Genomic DNA, 17,710 nt, shown 5'->3' on the forward strand with positions numbered 1-17,710 from the left:
CTTACTTTTGTAGTGTATTGTTTCTCTGCTGCCCCCCAACTTCAGTGTGGTCCCCATAAGGTCAAAGATTTGGGTTTTTCTTTTTTCACTGTTACATCTCCAGCACCCACCAGAAAGGGCTGGCACATGGTAGGCATTCAAAAGATATTCGTGAGCCAAAGAAACGGAGTGAACCCACCTCTTGTATTGTCAATGGTTTCTTCCATGTCCCTATGTTATAAATGTTTTGAGGACAGGGCTTGTATCAGATTCACCTCCCCACAGTCCCATAATAGAGCAAAGGGGTTTGTTCTGGGTGTGGGAATGAATGAAAGGGATGCTTTCCCACTCTCTTTGTCTCCCTCAACTTCCAGTTCAGACATGCACAATCTCCTTCATGGACCACTGTAAAACCCTCCTTCCTGTCTCCCTGTATCCAATTAGGTCTCCTCCAAATCCATTTCCATAGCATACAGTGTCAGAGACTTTTTTTTAAACAGAAATCTGACCATGTCACTGCCCTGCTTAAACACCACAGTTGCTCCCTGATGTATATCCAAGCTCTTCCATGCAGCTCTGAGACCCTTCCTGCCCGGCCAGCTGAAGCTCCAGCTTCCTCTCCCACCATGGTACCCTTTCACATTATCTCCACTAACTCCTATCTACTTTCCTCCCACGTGGTCTTATGCCTCAGCCTATGCTTTTTCCACTTCCGGGAATACCATCCTCTTTTATTCTCCTCTAAGCGCCCCGCTCCTCCCAATCCCATGGGGTTAGTGAACTCCATTCATCTTTCAAAATTCAGCTCAGATATTCCTTTTGCTCAGGAACCTTCAAAACTCTCCCAGATGATGCAGTTCTCCTTCTGTGTTGTCTGTCAGTCTAGCCTGACTCCTAGCCGAGATTCCTAACTTGACTCTTCTGTAAAACGGGATGACTCCTGCCTGGGGCTGGTTAGGCAGCAAATTCAACCACCCAACTACTATGGACTGAATGTTTGTGTCCCCCCTCAAATTCACATATTGAAGCCCTAATCTCCAATGTGATGGTACTAGGAGATGAGGTCTTTAGGAGGTGATTAGGTCATGGGGGTGGAGCCCTCATGATGGGACTGTGCCCTTATTAGAAGAGACACAAGAGAGAGCTTACGTCCTCTCTCCCTGTTTTCCACCCAGCGAGGACACAGCAAGAACATGGCCATCTGCAAAGCAGGAAGCAGACTCTGACGGAACCCAGCCACACTGATGGTGGACTTCCCAGGTTCCAGAACTGCGAGGAATGATGTCTGTTGTTTAAGCATTAGGTCTATGGTAGTTTGTTAGAGCAACCAGAACTCCTAAGACAACAACACAGTTGAAATAAGGGAAGAAAAGGCCCTAGACCCACCAGTTTACAGCACTTTTTCTATACTTTACAAAAGGAGAAAAGGTCTTCAGTCCGGTTATATTGATTCTTCCTTAGGAAACAATGCATGTATATTGGGTAATTTGCCTTCCCTGACTTCAGCCAAACACACACAGCAAATCAGAATTTTGCCGGAGGAAAGTACACTGGCTACTTGAAGCGGAAAGACAGATTTAGAAGAACTCTAGACATAATAATCTAGGGTCGTCTAGTATAATGGTGAACAGTCTCACATACAACAACAACTTTTAGGGTCATCATGTATTATAACATTTTATTTTGCTCTTTCAAACCTCAAAAAAGATATACCATACTGGTTTTTATTAACCAGACAAGAAAGAATAAAAATAGTAAGTTTTAACCCAAAGGCTAAAATCGGAAAAGAAAAATCTTCATAACAGGAAACTTTATCACTGAAATAGTCCCTACAGGGAATAACCCTAAGAATAACACAATGGTGACACAGTAACTATTGTATGTGTGTTATTGCTGCTACTACTATTGAATACTCGGAAGATGCCCTGGAGGGTTTATGCAGCATAATAGTTAAAAGCATCGGTTCTGAAGTCAAAACGACCTGGGTTAATATCCCAGCTCTTCTATTTCCCAGCATTGTGACCTGGGCCTGTCATTCATCTTTCTGTGTCTCACGTTGCTCATCCTAAAACAAGGATAATAATTCTATAAACAAGGATAATAATTCTATCTCATCCATAGGCTGGTTGTGAGAATGAAATGGGTTAATCCATGTGAAGTGCTTTGAACGAGGCTTGGCACATAGCGAGTGTGCAATGGATTAGTAGTTAAGCCACAGGAAGATGTGGCTCTGGCCTCCTTGGAAAGCAGGCAGGATGACGTATGTGCAGGAAGGAGAGGCAGAGTCTGTGAGCTTTGAGGAAGGCCCAGGGTAGGACTGGGTAAAGGGCATCCTGCAACCAACCTCTGCATACTCCATGCCAGCCAGCTCGTTCACTGTAGCCACAGCTTTCCTCAAAGGCGCTGCATCACAGGAGACTTTGAAAGCACAGCAGGCCCTCTGCACACCCCGCTCTTGGACTGCTTGGTACCTTTCACTTTGGCAGGCCCCTTGTTAGTAAAGAGGGAGCTGATGAGTTGCTGCAATCCCTTTAGACTCACTGAGCACAGGAAGTCACATGACTCCCACCCATCACTAAACAGACATGTACTCTTTGCTCAACCATCATCATCATCATCACCAACCTACATTTCCTCTTGGCTCCAGCCATTCTCTATCATTTCCAAGCTTCTGCTTTTGCTTTTCCCTCTGCCTGGCTGCCCTTTCCCCAGCTTTCTCCAAGTCAGAATTCCTGCTAAACACTGACACCTCCCCTCAAACATCACTTCTTCTGTGAAGTCACCCCAGCTAGCTCCCCCAAGAGTTTCTCATAGTGTGGTCGGCCAATCACTGACACAGAATGATTTGTGGTGCTTGCTGACCACAGACCTCCTACTTTTGGGGTGGGAACCCAGTCAGCTGCATTGTTACCAACCTCCCAAACTGACTCTAATACACACTAAAGTTTAGAGAGGCTTCCCAGAGAGCTGGCCTTGTACAACTTACACTTAGCCATTTCTCTGTCACCTGGGCTCCTCCAGGACTTTTCACATGAACTCTGAGAGCACACCTTGTCATATTCCAGGTGAACTGCTTACAATACATCTCCCCTCACCAGACTGTGAGCTACTTGAGGGCAGAGAACATGCCTGAATTATATTTAAATTCTTGGCACTTCCAGCAATGTTGCCATCCTTGAATCCTCTTTTCCCTCACATTCCATCCATCACCAAGTTCAGATGGTTCTACTTTCAAAAGATTTTTTTTTACCACTTTTTCACCTCTTTCACCCCAATGACCTTAGTCCAAACTAACATTATCTCTGCCCATGGACTACTGCAATGGTCCACTTGCTGATCCTTCCAGTTTGACCCTTGTCCCCTACAACTTCCTTTCCACAAAGCATTCAGAATGATTCCTTAAAAAAACATAACTCACATATTCAAGAAAGCACTGATATCCAGAAAATATAAAGAATCCTCAAAACTCTAGAGTAAGAAACACAAAAGCAACTTAAAAAATGGGTAATAGACCTGAACGGACACTTCACCGAAGAGGATATAAGGAAGGCAAAAACACACATGAAAAGATATTCAACATCATTTGCCATTAGGGAAATGCAAATTAAAACCATGGTGAGATACCACTAAATGGCTAAAATAAAAAATACTGAAAATGCCAAGTGCTGACAAGAACACAGAGCAACTAGAACTTTTATACACTGCTGAAGGGAATGCAAAATGCTACAACCATGCTGGAAAATAGTTTGGCAGTTTCTTATGAAACTGAATGTAAATTGACCATATGTCCCAGCAATCCAACTCCTAGGTATTTATTTACCCTAGAGAAGCAAAAACGTATGTTCACACAAAAACCTGGACACAAATGTTTATAACAGCTCTATTCATAACTGCCCAAAGCTGGAAAGAACCCAAGTGCCCTTCCAGGGGTGAATGGATAGACAAACTGTGATATGTCTATTCAATGGAACACTAGCCAGCAATAAGAATGAACAAACTCTTGACATGCCCAACAACATGAATGAATCTTGAAGACATTATGCTGAGGGAAAGAAGCCAGCCTTCAGAAGGTTACATACTGTATGAGTCTTCTTATATGACATTCTCAAAAGGACAAAACGGTAGTGAAGGAAAGTACAGCTGTAGTTGCCATATGTTAGAAGTGGGGTGTTTGTGGTTACAAAAGGATAGCAGGAAGGAGTTTTTTGATGAAAGAACTTGTCTGTGTCTTCACTGAGGTGTTGGTAGTTCCATGAATCTATACATGTGTCAAAAGTCACAGAACTCTATGCCAAAGCAAAGTCAATTTTATCATATGGCAATTAGAAAAATAAAATGAGTTGAAAGAATAAGTCAAACCATGTAACCGCCTTGTTCGAAACCTCCAACTTAGAATAGAATCCAAACTTCTCTCCACAGCCCATGAGTCCCCACCAGATCTGGTTTCAGGTACCTCTCAGATCACATCTTCTCAAACTCTCCCTTTTTGTGTCTCTCTACCTACCCCGAGGCTCACTCACTATATCCTCTGCCTGGAATTCTTTTCCACAGATATTTCCAAAAACCCATTTTTAAACCTCCTTCATGCCTCTGCTCAAATATCAACTTCTCAGAGAGACCTTCTTTAACTGACTTTTCTATAATGGCATTTCCCCTGCCCTTATACTGTTTCATTTTAATTCATGGCACTCATCACTAACTGACATCTCACTGGATGTGCTTTATGGTTATTTTCTGTTTCCCCACCAGAATATAAGATCCACAAGGGTAGGAATCTTGTCTGTACCGCTCATCCTCAGCATCTAGGACACTGCCTATCACAAGATAAGAGCTCCATAAATATCTGTTAAATGATTAATGAATAAACCCAAGAGATGAATATTCAATGATGGAATTCCCAATGCTTTGAACTTGGAGACATACTTTGGCTTCTTTGTAGCATCCCTCAAATCACCTGCCCACTTGGCCTCTGAGTAAAGCAGCCCCAGCCTAGAATATTTAGTTCAGCTATTGGTGCTTTAAAAATGATTTAAGCTCAACATCTCCCTTCTAAGTGCAGCCTTCTGGGTGCTTGGTTAGGTAACTAGCATGAGGATGAGCTAGGACAGGGCAAGGCTGTAAGCACGCTCATTCTTAGAGTAAGGCCACATGGGGTTTCCTACGGGCTTGTAAAAAGCCATCTAGAAGTGGGCATCTACTAATGTGGGCAAAGGAGTTGGAGATGAGATTGAAGAAAGAAAAAATACACCACCTCTCCTCAACACCCTTCTAAGGAGAAGGAATAAATCAGCACTTAAGAGGACACCTACTCTACATGTTCCAGGCACTCTCTAAAGGTTCTTATTTAACCCTCCATCCATCCTGCACGGTGGGGTCTATGGATCCCATTTTCATAAGTGAAAAAACCCAAACACAGAGAGGTTAAGTAACATGCCCAATGTCACACATGTACAGGCAATGGCCGGTGCTTTGAACTCAGGTCTGTGTAGCGTCCAACCTCATTCTTTTCCCACTTTGAATTTTAGAAGGAATAGTCAGAGGCATGACGGTGAGCACTGTCCAGAGAAGCCAAACAGACATGCCAACCTCAAGTAGGAAATGCCAGCCTGGACACAGCTGACCAAGTTCTTCACTAAAACTTTTCAAAGACCAGCATCAGCAAGTCTGCTAAAGCAAGCGGCTGAGTACCTTCCAGTAAAAGTGTACTCAGCGTCTGCTCTGTAACTCAGATCAGGGTACCCACATATATTGTCTCATTTAATTTTCATTATCATTTAAAAAGAGTTACCTGTATGAAGTATTAGAGGCTGTTTATCCAAAACAATGGCATAAACCCTGCAAGCAAACACGAACACCTTGAGAATTCTCTATCCCCCCACTTTATGCCAGTTAGAAATTTTGCAGTTACCTTCAAGACAGAGCAGTATGAAACCCCACAACTGCATATAAATTTCATTTTGTGACTTCTTTTAGTCTTGGTCAGTGTTTTACATACTAGTTGGCACAGGAATTATTGTTCAGAGTTGCATACACAAAAACCATGTATAATGCAATTTGGGGGGCAGTGAAAATATTTTCAAAGGTATTTTGGTTATGAATGATTTCCACCCCACACTATGGCTTTGGAATCTAAATATGAGTCAGACGCAGCTCTACTCTACCTCTGGCCTCCTCTCATTCACTCCTGCTTGATAGGTAATCAAGAAATCTTAGATCCAGATAGGAAATCAGAGACTACCAAATGCTACTCTTTGCCAGGGCAGCAATGCCTGAAGGTTACCACACACTTCTGATGACAGTGGTCCTACCCACTGGACCACTGCTACCATCAGCACCCTCTTCCTGCATTTACCTGCTACCTGCTCCCCTCCACATCCACCCATGGCTGCTGGCTTTGCTCTCCAGCCCTGCAGAACAATTATAACCCCTCTTTCCTACGATAATCGTTAGGATATTTGAAGCCTGCTATTAGGATGATTCTTTCTTAACGTTATAGTGATCAAGAAAAGCGTCACACATCTGCGCTGCCCTTTTTAATAATAACTCGATGGCTTTTACTTCTGGGTGTACATCTCTGCACATCCAATATACTGACACCCACCTCCCCACAAGGTGGCTCCACTGATTAGGTCCTACATTTTGGGAGCTGTGCCCTGGAAACACGCAGCCTAGCTGTGAAGAGGAAGAACGGAGATCTCATGTCATGTGGCAAGTGTTCTTACAGTGGTATAAATTAGGTGCCAGCCACATGCGGAGACAAAGGGTCAGGGCTGCAGCCCCTCCACTGGGAAAGACTGCTGACCTGTGAACTGGACGCTCGTGAAACACAGCTTGTATCCTGAGTCTCTCCAGGGAAACTGACCAGGTCTCCCGCTTTGCTTGCTTACCAACCTCATCCGTGTCTCAGACACCTGCCTCAACATCAAGCGCACAGTAGGTGCTCAATGAGTCTTACTCCAACCCTCTGGCACTTCAAAAGGGCCTGGAGGTAAGAATAACTAAGTTGAAATGATCCCAAAGTTCTCAAATGAAGGTTTAAACAAACTCTTTACTAATAATACCACTTCAAACACCTAAGGCAAGGAGTCATCCCTGCCATCTGTTGACTCACTGAGTGAGTCAGGTAACCTAACTTCTCTAGACCTTCATTTTCCCAGATATAAATTGAGGGGCCTGGTTCAAAGGATTGTAAAGTCCCTTTCAGATCCAGGGACCGCCTGCTGTCCCAGACAGTCAACTGGATAATCCACAATAATCTGGCTGAATTAGTAGATCTGAAAATCAGTGCGTGATTTCTAGTAGAATGAAGAGCACACAAAGAAGCAAAGATAGATGAGGATTCCAGCTCCAGCCCTCCCGTTATCGTGCCACGTACCGCCATCCCAGTATAGTGACCAGCACAAATACCCCTGTCAGCATTCACTGAATGGTGATCTTGGGTAAGTCACTGAACTCCTTCAACCTCGATTTTCACATCTTTAGATTGTACATCCCCCCTCCTGCCAGGTCTACTGGGAGGGTTACATGAGTTAAAATGTGTGTGAAGCCCCCAGCACCCAGAGGACACAGGCTACGTGTCCCTTTATGCAAACATCCTTTACCCACACCCAATCCACTTAATCAACAGACTCAGACTCTGAGGCTTTTCATGATGCAGAGCACAGACAGCCAGAGAGGAAGGGCTCTAAGAGTCAGCTAGTCCGACCCCCTCCTACCTCTGTGATTGACAACGAGGGAACTGAGGCTCAGAGAGGCACAGTGACTTGCCCAAGAACCTACATGTCACGCAAAGCCTGACCCAGAACACAGGGTGGCAGACGCCAGGGGTCATACAAGACATGGAGAGAAACCTTTGCGGGCTCTGCTCTCCCTAAATAAACTGGGGACACTCCATGTATAACCAAATTCTGAAAAATAAAAACAATGGAACTTTTTATTTACCAATTTGGGGGAGGGCTGCAAGAGAGACGAAGCGTCATAGTTTATCCACGAAATGCAAGGTTTCCCTGAATTCCCTGTGAAATGAGTAGTTTCTTGCTAGCAGCCCTTCCCAGTTACTCTGCTCCCGTTTCCCCTCCCCATTTTGACTTTTTTCAGTTTGTACACCTTGGGGCAGACACACTGCGTTAGGATCCTCTCTGGGCAAGGTGAGAAGCCTCAGGTCAGGGCAGTGACGCATGCCCCCTTACACACAAACAGGAAAATCCTCACAACTGCACTGTCATAATACAAAAATAATTCCCTCCCTCCCACCACCCCTAAGAGCTCCAGCATGGGACAATTAGGAACATGCCCAAATTCACGAAGGCACACCCATAACTCAAGGGTCAGGGATCCAAAGGTCCCCCTAAAAAACACAATCAAAAATCCCTGAGACCATTTAGGTATTTCTGGAGAAACCTCAGCCCAGAGTCCACCAAGGGCCACTCAGCTGAGTGGGAACACTGAAGAGGAAGCCCAGGCAAGATACAGAAGGGCCCGGGTGACAGCTGGCTCAGGGAGACAGTGCTAACCTGATGCCCCGCCTCCTGCCCCAGACCCCCAGAGAAAAGCATTCCTCTCCCAGAGGCATTTGGCAGAAAGCTACTTCGAGAGCACGCTTGTGGATAGTGCCTGGCCAACACACTCCCCACCAGTGTCTCCCTAATCTAAGCCCCACGTTGTGTTCTTGAGTAAATAGACACACACAGGGAGACCGTCCTGGCCCAGCTCACACCGCACGTGCGGGCAGCTTTGCATGGAGCCTGTGCCTGTTTCCTCCCACTGCCCCAAGGCTCCTCTCCTCCAGGTCCACTCTTCCTTCCAAAACCCGGGGCTTACCTCCCGGTTGCGAGGATCCCACCAGGTTGAACAATGCTCAGAAGCAGGTGGCCGTTTAGCAGTTCATCCAGTGGGACCTCTTCGGGTCAGAGCCGCTGGAGCTGTGCCCATCCCCAGTGGCCAGGAGAGACTGCTGCGTGGAACTTTGAGAGGGCTCTCTCTTCCCTAAACAATCCTGATCACCCCGCTCCGGAGTACTATGGAGACATGTGCTCTGCTTAGGAAGAGGTAAGGAGGAAGGTGCAGCTATTTACTGGAAGAAAGGCAGCAGCCAGCTGAGCCACGCTACACACTCACACCTAGCAGAAGAGAAATGGGGAAAAAATAGCTCTATGTGCTGCCACAGAATTATTAACCCTTGGGCTCCAGCTCTACTCCTTACACAGCTGAAGCAAGAGAAACAATACACTTAACCAATAGAGTGCCAGCCAAAGGCATTACATCATCGGTCAGCACCGTCATTGGCTAATAATTCCTAGAAGGCATTATCTGCTTCTAGGTGCTTAACCCTTTTGTGTACATCATAGCAAAGACTTCAAGCATTTGGTCTAAGCCAGTGGTTCCTGGATCTTGCTTTTATCAGGATCATCTGGGGTGCTTTCTAAACATACAGATTGCTACGTTCCACCCCAAACCATCTGAATTAGATTCTTCAGAGGATGCATGGATTTCTATATTTTAAACAGTGTTCAGAGTGTGGAGACCACTGGTCTATTCAGAAAAGCTTCCTCTCCAAAAGATAAATGAGACGACGTTTTTCTGAGCATTTATTATGTGCCCAATATGTTACTACATCATCTCATTTACTTCCTGCACTGAGCAGTGGATGTGACTGGCTCAATTTCACAGGTGTAGAAAGTAAGGTTCAGAGACTAAGTCATTTGCTCAGAGATGGAGCCCGGCTTTGAAAGCCAGGCTGTTTGCACCATACCTTGCTACTCCTTTGAAGCTTCCACTTGAAATCAAACCGAGCTATTTGTCTACTTATTGCCTCCAGGGTTATAGAAAAGACAGACATTCTGGATGAGCTGGAAAATGCCAGTAACATGTGAAGAACTGGAGAGTGAAAAGAATAGGGAATTCCCATAGCAGGTGTTCAGGGATCATGAACCTTCCAGAGAATCATTCTCTTTCTCAGGCTCAGTTCTTTTGCTTCTGCTACAGATCTCTGCTTAGCTGTCACTTTCTCTAGGAAGCCTCCTCCCATCCCCAAATCTAGGACAGACGCCCCTGCTCCAGGCTCCTATGGTCCCCTGTATCAGTGGACTGCAGCTGCTTGTTTACTAGGTAAATTCCACAAGATTAGAGCCATTTCTACCTTCACCAACATATGCCCAGCACAGTGCCTGCCACATGTGAGTACTCAATCATGACTGAGGAAAGAAAGAAAGAAAGAAAGAAAGGAGGGAAGGAGGGAGGCAGGAGGGAGGAAGGGAGGGAAGGTCTTTGCTGAAGTTCTAAATAGCATCACGCTGAGGTGTGAAAGGCAAAGGACTGGAAGCCAGGGGAAAGACAGGAACAAATTGTCTGACCTTGGGCAAGTTCATTCTTAGGGGGCCTTGGTTTCCTCACCTGAAAATGAGAACAGGAGCACCTTCCTCATAGGCAGTTATGAGGATCAAATTAAAGAATGATCCAGGCTCGGATGTGCTCCTCTACACTCTCTCTCTCCCTAGATTCCACCTATTTTACTGGCTGACATCTAAGTGCTGACAACTCCCTTATTTATTTCTCCAGTCCAGATGTCCCCCCTAGGCTCTGTGTGGATGTCTTCCAGGCCATCTCCAAGAGAGCATGTGGATTTTCTCCCCTGACCACAGCCTGTTCCGCATCTCCACTCTCTGGTGCTCCCATCCACCAATCTTTTTTTTTTTTTTTTTTTTTTTTTTTTGGTAATTGGGGTGAAATTCGTATAAAGTAAAATTAACCTTTTGAAAGTATACGACTCAGTAGCATTTAATACATTCACAATATTCTGCAACCAGCACCTCTACCTAGTACCAAAACATTTTCATCACCCTAAAAGGAAACCACTTACCCTTTACACAGTCATGCCCCACTTAGCCTTCTTCCCTCTCTGCACAAGCCCCTGGCCAACACCAGCCTGCTTTCTGTCTCTGTGGGTTTGCCTATTCTGAATACTTCATATAAACAGAATCATGTAATATGTGACCTTTTGTGTCTGGCTTTTTTCACTTAGCATGTTTTCAAGGGTCATTCACATGGTAGCATGTATCAGTACATCATTCCTTTTTATGGCTGAGTAATATTCCATTGTAAGTATTTACCACATTTTGTTTATCCATTACCCTGTTGATGGACATCTGACATCCACCCAATCTTGAACCATAAACCTGGGGGGTCATCCTTGACCCTTCCCTTTCCCATATTCCTGACACGTAATGTATCAGCAAGTCCTGTCCATTTAACACCCCAAATACAGCTCCAATTCTTCTACTTTTCCAACACTATTGCTAGCCTGCAGCCAGGATACCAACACCTCTCTCACCAAACTCCCCATTTGTGACAGGGTCCCATTCTTCTCCCTACTCTGTTTTTCACCTGGTAGCTGCATAAACACCATCACCCATTCACTTCAGCAATATTTACTGAGCACTTTTCTTCACGGAGCTTGCCTGCCAGAGGCATGACAGACAACAAACAATTATATACTGTATTTATAACGCCAGGTCATTACTAGGCTTAAAATCCCTCACTGACTTTTCATTGCACTTTCAGTAAAATCCAAGCTCAGCATGACCTTCCAAGGCACCATCTATTTCTCCAAATTCATCTCAGGTTGCTCCCCAATCATGCCATGCTCCATTCCTCCACCTCGTGGTCCTTGAACAAGCTGTTCTCTCTGCCTCTTGACCTTGGCATTGCTGGATCTTCCTCATCCCTTAGATCTCAGTGTAAATATCTCTTACTGGTGATACCACTCTTCTAAGCAGATCTACCCTTCATTCACTTCACTCATTCAATAAATACATGCTAAACACTGTGCTAGGATAAAGTGATGTATGATCTCCTGGAGCCTTCAGTCTAGTGGGGACGACCAATGACAGGGAAGTAAATAAAATGTATAAGCAAGTGTGATGAAGGGGGAGTAAAAGAGAGGGGAACTGCTTTTCACAGGATGGTCCAAAAGGCCTTTTTGAGGTGGTTATATTGAAACCGAAGGGTGAGAAAGAGTCAATTGGGAAGACAGCCTGTTACTCTCCATCACACCCTGGCTATGCAACGGTCCATCCTTCAATGTTTGCTTTGGAGGAATCAAAGCATTTAATGTCAGTCTCTGTCTACCCTAACAGACAGAACTGTATTCCCAGCGCCTAGGACAGTGCCGACCATTTAGGAGACACTCAATGCGCATTGATGACTTAATTATTAATTACTTAATCAATCCACCTATGAAATCACTGCATAGGCTGTAACAAGTCATTATCATTTTTGCTGTTGTCGTTATTGTTATTATTTTGTGGCAAAAGGACACCTACTCTGTTGGGTTTTAGAAAACACTAACTGTACATGTAACTGTAAAATAAGAATAAAAGTACCTAAGTTGGAGTATTACTGGGTAGCTAGGAGAGAATGCATATGCAAAACAGACACTCAATAGTAGTCATTGTGGCCATTATCATGAAAGGTTCTTTCCTCACAGAAGCTGATCTACTCAATTCAAACTCCAAAATCCATTTTCAGGCACAGGCAAGAAGTTTAAAGATGAGAAAAGGAACACTTCTTAAATGCCTGTTCTGCACTGCGCACCTTCTGTCAGTCATCTCAGCCACTTCCCAAGCCCATGCTGTAAGGTGGCTGCCGTGCTACAGTTCTCGGTCCCCCCAAGACCGAGGCACCACTTACTCCCTTGTGCCGGCTGCTGGGAGTGTTGGCTATGCATGGCTCCCAGCTGAGTTCTGCTTCAGGAACTGTCCTGCTGAAGGACAGCCAAAGTTGTGCCCCCTTCCCTGGGGGCAGCCTGCCCCCACTGGCTGGTCAACATGGGGTTTCAAAGGCCTGGCCCCATGCCTCAGAAGATCCACTGAGGCCTCTCTTGCTCTGCATCACAGACCAACTTCTCCCTCTGCCCCATCCTGCTTCCCTCACCACCCCCTCCCTTGGAGACGGAGACCATTCCCCAAGAATCCTCCTACACACAACTCTCAGAGCCTCCAAGTCTTTTTCCAGGGAACCCAACCGATGACAGGTGGGGATGATGACTTCCTTTTAAGTCAGAAAACTGAGGTTCAGAAAGGTTGATAATGTCCCCAAGACACATGGTTAAAGTGACTTTCGGGTTTGACTCCCCGGCAAGACCTTGCTCTTCACGACAGCCTCTAACAGCTGAGGCTGTGTCTCTGTGAAGCAGAAGGAGGAGCCCAGGGAGAGGGGAAACCACATCAGAAAGGGCAGGCAGAGGTACCCTTCACAGTCCTCCAGGGGGCATCCCTGATGACAAGGTCCAGGTCAAAGCCTCCAGAAACAATATAAAAATGATCTGCAGGTTGCAGAGGCAAGCAATCACATGGGCAACATCTCCCTGCCTGAATGATCCATGCCTGGAAGCCAGGGAGCAGGGCTCCTGGGCAGATGGGGCTGCCTTTAGGATCGGAGTATTTGCAGCCCCATCCAAAATATGAACTACAACTTACCAGCTTTCTACTGCTCCAGTCTCCATCCATTGTCCACAGAGCTGCCAGAATTCTTCCACTGCCCTTCTTGACCCCAGGACAATATTCTATATAGTCTAAGGCTGCATTTTAAGTTCTGTGCATGTTTTAGCTCCTGCCATGTTAACAGCTCGTTTCCTACCCACCTTTTGTGGTCCTATTTGATTAGCTGATATAGGATTATCTGATGTTCTAAGTCAGGATACTGGCCTTTTTCAGTTTCTTTACCTTTGCACAGGAAAATCTATCTGGAATTCCTGCTATCCCATCACACACACACACACACACACACACACACACACACACACACACACAAACCAGTCCACACAGCTTTCAGCCTGGCAAACCCTCCTACTCCTCCAGTCCCCACTCAATAGTCACCTCCTCTCAGACGCCTTCCTGGCTTGCTCATGGTCCTCCCCTTCCCTCCCCTCCCCTCCCCTCTCGTAACATCCCCTGTACTACAGCGCACTGTAATTGTTCCTCGTATTGTCCTTCTTAGCCCCAGGAGCTCCTCCAAGGCACTTCTTCCTGACGCTAGGGCTTAGCACAGTGTCTGTCACGCAATAGGACCCCAATAAATGCTGAATAAATACACGGGGCGCTGCATAAAGTGCTAGTCTCTCTGCTCTTAGCTTGGCCAGAAAACCGCTCTGAGATTTCTCCTGAGTTCCAGGAGACCTGGAAATAGGAAATGGCTTGACAAATCTGACTCCTAGCCCCGGGACAACAGGTCAGGAGGCGTCTGAAGACCTAGGCAGAGCAAAGTCCGGCCCCTGCGGTCGCCAGCTACCCGCAAGCTCTTCCCTGGGCCCCGGCGCTGGGTGGAGATTCTCTTGGAAGCCACTATCCTGAGACCCTCTGGCTCCCGGGCCCCTCAGGCATCCCCGCACGAGGACCTGTCTATCCCAGGGTCGGCCCCGGGACCAGGCAGCAGCAGCCCGGGGAGGCAGCGTGGCGCGGCGGCTCCTCGCCTCCCTGCCGGGCCCCTCCGCGCGCCGGCATCCCGCGGCACACAGCCGGAGCGCCCGGGGACTCAGCCTGGCGCCAGGACGCCACCAACAGCCCCGGCGGGAAGTGGCGGGGACTCCCTGCTGCCAGAAAACCCACAAAGTCTACTTCGCTGCGGGCTCTGCTTACCGTGCGAGCCACCAGGAATCAAGAGCTGGGTGGGTGCCTATGCCGCGGCGCCCGCCTGCTGATCCGCTCGGGTGCGGGAACTCAACCTCCGCCCCCCACCGCGCGCTAGCGTCTCCTCTTGGCCGCCCGGCCTCCCCGCGCCGCAGCGCCCCATTGGCTCGGGCAGCCAGGCCCCGCCCACAGGAGGCTCCAGCCCTGCCGCCCCTCCTGCCTTCACCCACCCAGCTCCTCGTCTCTTCAAGCCGGAAAAGTACTTCTAGACGCAGCTCTCACACGGCTCAGGCAGCCGAGAAAGGTAATAATTCTCCATCCCAAGAGCGTCTAGACGCCCCTCGGGGAGTGTGAAGAGTGCAGAATCCCTGGAAGCCAGCTTTGAGAAAGTCACTTGACCTCCCTGGCCCTCAAGAGGCTCCTTCAGAAATCCCACCGCAAATGTCTCAGGCAGTGTGCTAGGCACTTAACGCCAGGGGTGCATGGGGAAACTAGACGAAGTCTCTCGCCCACACGGACTTTGCGTGAGGTAGGGGTTGGGGAAGGCTATATGCCAATAAACACATAAAAAGATGTCAGATTGTTGTGAGCATTATGGGTGGGGGTGATTAAGAAAGGGAGCCGGGGATGCTATAAATGGGATGGTCCCGGAGGCCACTTTGAACCAGGAGATGGAGGATAAAAGCGATTCCAGGGCTGGAGGAAGAGCATTGAGGACAGGGGGCAGCAAATGCTCCGTGGTTCTGAGGCTGGAACTGTATTCTAGGATGGCCCAGTGCACTGAGCAGGCGGAGAGTGGGCCATGGCCAGAGAGGTGGACGGAAGCTAAGTCACCCAGAGCCGTGTGCGCCAGAGTGAGGAGCTCCAGTTTCGTGGTAAGGACAAAAATAAGCCAGTGAAGGGTTTTGAGCAGGACTGTGACAGTTTTAAAAGACCACTCTGGCTTTTTGTGTGGAGAATGGATTTTAGAAGAGAAACAATGGAAGCAAGGCGACCAGTTAGGAGGTGTCTTAGTCTTATTCTGCTTGCGCTGCCATAGCAGAATACTGTAGACTGTGTGGCTTAAACAAAGAAATATATTTTCTCGCAGTTTTGGAAGCTAGAGGTCCAAGATCAAGGCACCAGCAGGGTCAGTTTCTGGTGAGAGCTCTCATGCTGGCGTGTAGACTGTTGCCTTCTCCCTATGTCCTCACATGGTGGGTAGAGACAGAGCAAGCTCTCTGGTATCTCTCCTTCTAAGGACACGAATCCTATTGTGAGGTCCCCATCCCCATCATCTCATCTAAACCTGATTACCTACCAAAGGCCCCATCTCCAAATATCATCACACTATGGGTTCGGTATGAATGGGGGGCCGGGGGCTGGTACATAATTCAGTGCATAGCAAAGAGGCTATTACAGAAGTCCAGGCAAGCGATGATGGGGGCTTAGACCAAGGCAGTGACAGCAGAGATGGGGAGAGTGGCCTGATTGAAATACATTTTGAGAGTATCATGAAAAGGCTTGATGATGGATTGGATTTAGGGGATGAGGAAAATGGATGAATGAAGAATGTCTCCTAGGTGTTTACCTTGAGCTACCCATGGGATAATGGTGCTATTGCCAACATGGGGAAGACTACAGAGGAACAGGCTGGAGGCAGAGGGAAATGAAGGCTCTCTTGTTGACATTCGAGCGACCTGTTAGACATCCTATAACAACAATGCCAGGCTCTCTTCAAATGTTTTCACATATATTAACAATTGTCTGTATAATTCTCATAATAACGATATGGCGGAAAAGTACTCTCACTGTCCCCATATTACAGATCAGGAAATGAAGGCACTGAAAGGTTAAGCGACTTGCCCAAGGTGGGTGGCTGGATATACAAGTCCAGAGCACAGGCAAGTGTCTGTGGCTGGAGATGTGCATTGGGGTGCCCTGACCTGGGCTGTGTGGAATCACCTAGAGAGAGCATGCAGTGTGAGAAGAGAGGAGAAACAAGGGCTGAGCCTTTGCAAGGTTCTCTTCCAACGTCTTCCACTTATTGCATGGTCACCTTTACTCAGCGACCTCAGTCCATAAGAAGGAGTGATGCAACTTTAGTAACTAAGACCGAATAAGACTAGCTCAAGGATCGCACACTCTAATACCAATGGGGACAGGCAGTAATGTAGCAAGCGAGGTCGGCAGGGTGTGATAGAACAGGGAGGGGTGGGCGCTGTGGCGCACTGAGGTGTGCCCACCTGTCTAAGGAGCAGTCGTTACTTTGCAAGAGCTGGGTTTTGCCATGGGGGAACATGGACCCTGAGTCGCCAGATGATCTGATTTTTATTAAGGAGCCAGAAATTCAGATTATGTTAAATCTCCAGATTTTTTAATTTGGCAATTAATTTAATTCTAATTTGGCCAGGACTGTTGGGCAAAATCAAACCTATGTATGGGGTAGGATTTGCTCCTTTCGCCACTACTTATCACTTCTGGATTAGATAATATCTCAGGTCCTTCAAGAAACTTCCTGAATGGTTTCTGTCCAGACACAGTTGGTGACAATAGTTGGACATAAGAGGACCAAGGAAATCTCAACTCAGGGAGCATAGCATAGTCTTTGATGGCATTTGGCCAGTCTCTGCCTTGACCCACCTGGCATATCATTTCTAAGCCTCAGTTTCCCCCCTCGTAAAATGAGGAGCTCAGAGTAGTGCTCCTCCAAGACTCCTCCCAACTCTAACATTTGGAGTTATATCATAACAATAGTTTTTTTTAATATTGGTTTTCAAATAGGCACAGAAAACTTACTTGGGGAAAAATGGAAAGGGTGTTCTTGTCTGGGTCTATAAATTCAAAAGACCTCACTAGTGTCAGTTTTAAACAAAGAAGAAAAGAGGAAACAGGGAGTGAGATAGAGGTTTAGTTGAGAAACCAGGCAAATTTTGGCAAAGAAAATTATTTTTTTATTGTGCTATAAGAAAAAAAAGCAATTAGATACAGGAATGCTTAATAACCATTATTGAAAACTCAATGTATTGTAGCCAGTCCTCTCTATATATCAGCAAGGGTTTTGCAGTAATGAGATTCTCCTGTCATGTATTGAAGGTCAGCTACACTCTAGCATTATTTATTCTTAT

The 17,710-nt window shown here is 46.6% G+C and overlaps 1 protein-coding gene across 1 annotated transcript in view; it reads right to left on the reverse strand.

Moving 5' to 3' along the window:
* Positions 1–14,659, reverse strand: part of SYN3 (synapsin III) — a 456,321-nt gene extending 441,662 nt beyond the window's left edge. The window contains exon 1 of the mRNA XM_060025558.1: positions 14,613–14,659. The gene's annotated coding sequence lies outside the window, so the exon portion shown is untranslated. The remainder of the gene's footprint in view (positions 1–14,612) is intronic.
* Between the last annotated feature and the right edge of the window lie 3,051 nt (positions 14,660–17,710).

The sequence above is a fragment of the Delphinus delphis genome, chromosome 11, assembly GCF_949987515.2.
Source record: "Delphinus delphis chromosome 11, mDelDel1.2, whole genome shotgun sequence".
NCBI classification, from domain to species: domain Eukaryota; kingdom Metazoa; phylum Chordata; class Mammalia; order Artiodactyla; family Delphinidae; genus Delphinus; species Delphinus delphis.